The 3,476-nt window shown below is 35.1% G+C and overlaps 1 pseudogene; it reads left to right on the top strand.

Moving 5' to 3' along the window:
• The first annotated feature begins 964 nt into the window (after positions 1–964).
• On the top strand, positions 965–1,075 carry LOC130039669 (uncharacterized; annotated as a pseudogene).
• The last annotated feature ends 2,401 nt before the right edge of the window (positions 1,076–3,476 follow it).

The following is a 3,476-nucleotide window of genomic DNA, read 5'->3' as shown; positions in this document are numbered from 1 at the left end:
GTTGTTATTGTGTTTGGCATATTGAATATTACTCTTGGTAGCTTGCCGGGCTCTCCGAGAGAGGTGGAGGAATCGAACCTGGCTCGGCTGGGCTGGCTGCGCGCAAGGCAAACACCCTACCGCTGTGCTATCTACCTACCGCTCTTCACAGAACCAACTATTTTTCCTATATGAAAAACATTCTCCAACAATGATCTCCAACATGATTTTAGATCTGTCTAAAATCATGAATCATCAAACATGTGTATAAATAGATAACTTACGAATTTTTTGTACATGCCCAGCAAGCTACCAAGAGTATCCCTCCCGCACGGCAGAGCCTGACAAACTACCCATGGCATTTTTGATATGCCAAAAACAGTAACAAGTCTCACAATGGAGACATTACTGGTGCCCGCTTGAGCAAATCGATGAACAACAGGAGGACAGTGCTACAGTGATAAATATAGATGACAAGCTGCACGTTAGAAAGGGTCTCGGGCCCTCAACAGGCTTGCTGTGCTTTCAACTGCATTACTAGAATAAATGCACCAATGGAGAGGTAATAGTGACAAATGGTATTAATTTTTTGGCTAAATTTTTAGCAAGCCTATTAGTACATTTCACCTTGAAGTCTCAGGAGACTAAGTTCAATCCATAGCATCATATTGTTCCAAGAGCCTCCAGTTATATCTCTGGACACACCTGAACACCGTGTTTCTGGGCTCTAGCGTGCACCTCTCTGGTATGGTTGTCTGAGTACTACCAGAAGTGGCTCTCAGAGATCCTAAGTATTGTTGGGGAGGCCCCCTCCCCAAAAGATAAAAATTAAACCTTTGAAAAGATATTAACTCCTAATAAAATGCTTTAAGAAAGTCTGATTACCATGAAAAATTATGGTACCATCTATTCTGTTTCCCAATTTAGTTATAAGAATGGGGACCATTTCTTGTTTCAATATTCTTAACATAAATATTACATTATCATAGCTTCTCGGCCTTTTGGCTAAGATAAAGAATAGTATTTGCACTTATCAGTCTAATGTGATACGCCCTCCATAGGAGAACAACATACTAAACAGGAGGGGGGATTTTCTGCCACAGAAGCCGTCTGGGGGTAGAAGGGAGGTGGGGGCAGGCGGAAAACTGGAGACATTAGTGGTGGGAAAGATACACTGGTGAAGGGACAGATTTTGGATTATTGTATAAGTGAGACCCAATCTTGAACAACTTTGTAACTGTGATCTCATGATGATTCAATTAAAAACAACAACAACTCTAATAACAAACAAACACTATATTCTCTCAGAAGAAGTAGTACATATATCAAAATAATAACATCTCATTTCAAAAAAAGGGATTTATTGTGTATACTTTCCAGGTTCTAAGAGTGGATATCTTATTTCCCGTGAATTTTAGAGGATTTGAAAGCAATTATTTTAGTGAGAGGATGTAGACCTCCTGACCTTGCATAATTTTCCATAAGAAAAATGAAATGAGAACTATGTAAGTATGTCACTACAAATCCACTTGGCCCTGGGGCAATGCCTGAGAAGAAATAAGAATGCAGTAGCTGCAGAAATCGTACTACATTCAAGTTTCCTGTTCCCAGAAATCTGACTTAAATGATCCTTGGCAGGAAGACCATAACAATATGAACTGTCCGCGGTGCTGAAATATTTAAAAGTTGAAGGGATTATTTTAGAGTAAGAGAATGAAGGAACATGCCCTATTTTTAAAAGTTGATTAAAATCTAATATCAGAGCCTTTAGAGAAATTGGGTGATTGATGGAAGAAAACAGATTTAACAGCGAGACTCTGTGCTCAGTATTCACTCCTGCTATGGCTTGAGGGACCATATAGAGTGTCAATGATTGAATCCAGGTTGAGGCCTGTGTAAGACAAACATCCTACATAATGTACCATATCTCCAGCACCTGGGTTTTCTCTTAAAGTAGCTACAAGCTACAGCAGAGACAGATATGCATATATGTTTATGGCAATACTGCTCAAATATTTCTTCAAATATTTAAATAAGAGTTGAGAAATAACTTCAAATAGTACATTTGTGGTTATGAAAATTAGCAATATATCCCAATGTTTGAAAAGTATCTTTACTAGAAAAATTATTTAAAAGACAATCGTGTTAAATAGAAAGCTTAAACCAGAATAATGTAATTGTGATTATTATGTACAGTCATGTAGTTAGTCGAGAAGTACAGTGTGAGTATATTTATAAGACTATGACTATGTGTGAATACCCACAGAGGATCCAGATAGAGATAGTAACTGCACTCCAAGGTCAGGCTGCCTCGGTGTGGATCCTAGATTTTCTGAGGAAAGAGAAAATTATTCAACATATTTCTCTAGGTTTTCTCCTTGACGAACTTCAGAAAATAACAGGTAAAATGTAAGACTATGGATTAATTGCTGCTAACATTTTATATAATCCTTTACTTTGACCATCTGAATATACATGGTATGTGTATAAAAATGAAGCTATGATGATATATGCATATGTATTCAAGTAAGTTTGCAAAATTGAGCAAAATATTATTAATATATCTAACTTGTGAGATTATAAAAAACTTTTTGTTTGTCACTTGACTTCATTTTTCTATTCTTTAAGCTTTTATAGAATGAGAAAATATTGTTTTTATAATCATAATTAAGTTTTTTTAATTTAACAAACCTGAGATTTGAACTAAACACATATAAAACAATATTTAGGTCACATATATGCTCAACACAATAATGTATATTGTGAGTGCTGATTGAAATTTTTATGATGATTAGAAATTATTAATCCTGAGATATATGCAAAAACAATTTTAAAAATTAAGATAGAAAAGTTAAAATAAATCTATCCAACTTTGTATTTTTTGATTGTAAAGGTTAGTGATTTATGGTAACATAGAGGAATTCAGTACAAAGGAAATTTTGAAAATCTATGAAGTGAAAGAGTAAATTAAATGACAACATTTAAATTCTAGACAAAGTGAAAAATACGAGATCTAGTAAAATAGCACAAATTTGTTATATTTGTTTAATTTGGGGATGGTGATGAGTTCATATCCAGAAGTGCTCAAGAGTTATTTCTGGCTCTGGGTTCAGGAATCATTCCTGGGAATGCTTTGGGGTTGGGGCACATTTGGTGGTAGAGATCAGATGGGAGTCCATGATATGCAAGTCCAGTTCTTTAACCTCAGTGCTATCCGACCAGCCCTAAAACAGCACAAGCTTGTTTTAAGGGGCAAGGGGGATAATTAATCCTGGAATATAAATGTTAGGGAAGGGGAAAAACACATAGAACTTTAGCATTTATAAAAGCAAAAAAACAGTATCACTCAGTAACAATTAACTATTTTCAGCTTCCCAATTATCTTAAATAATTTGATTCACATACAGCCAAATTTGAAATTATTTTTAAAATAGTGAACAGAATTCTAACTCTAGATATTTGCAATATAGTAAAATTTTTAAAATAGTATCACATTC

Source organism: Sorex fumeus, unplaced genomic scaffold (assembly GCF_029834395.1).
Source record: "Sorex fumeus unplaced genomic scaffold, SorFum_2.1 ptg000092l, whole genome shotgun sequence".
Lineage (NCBI taxonomy): Eukaryota > Metazoa > Chordata > Mammalia > Eulipotyphla > Soricidae > Sorex > Sorex fumeus.
Note: the sequence above shows the minus strand (reverse complement) of the source record. Positions and strands in the feature narration are given on the sequence as shown.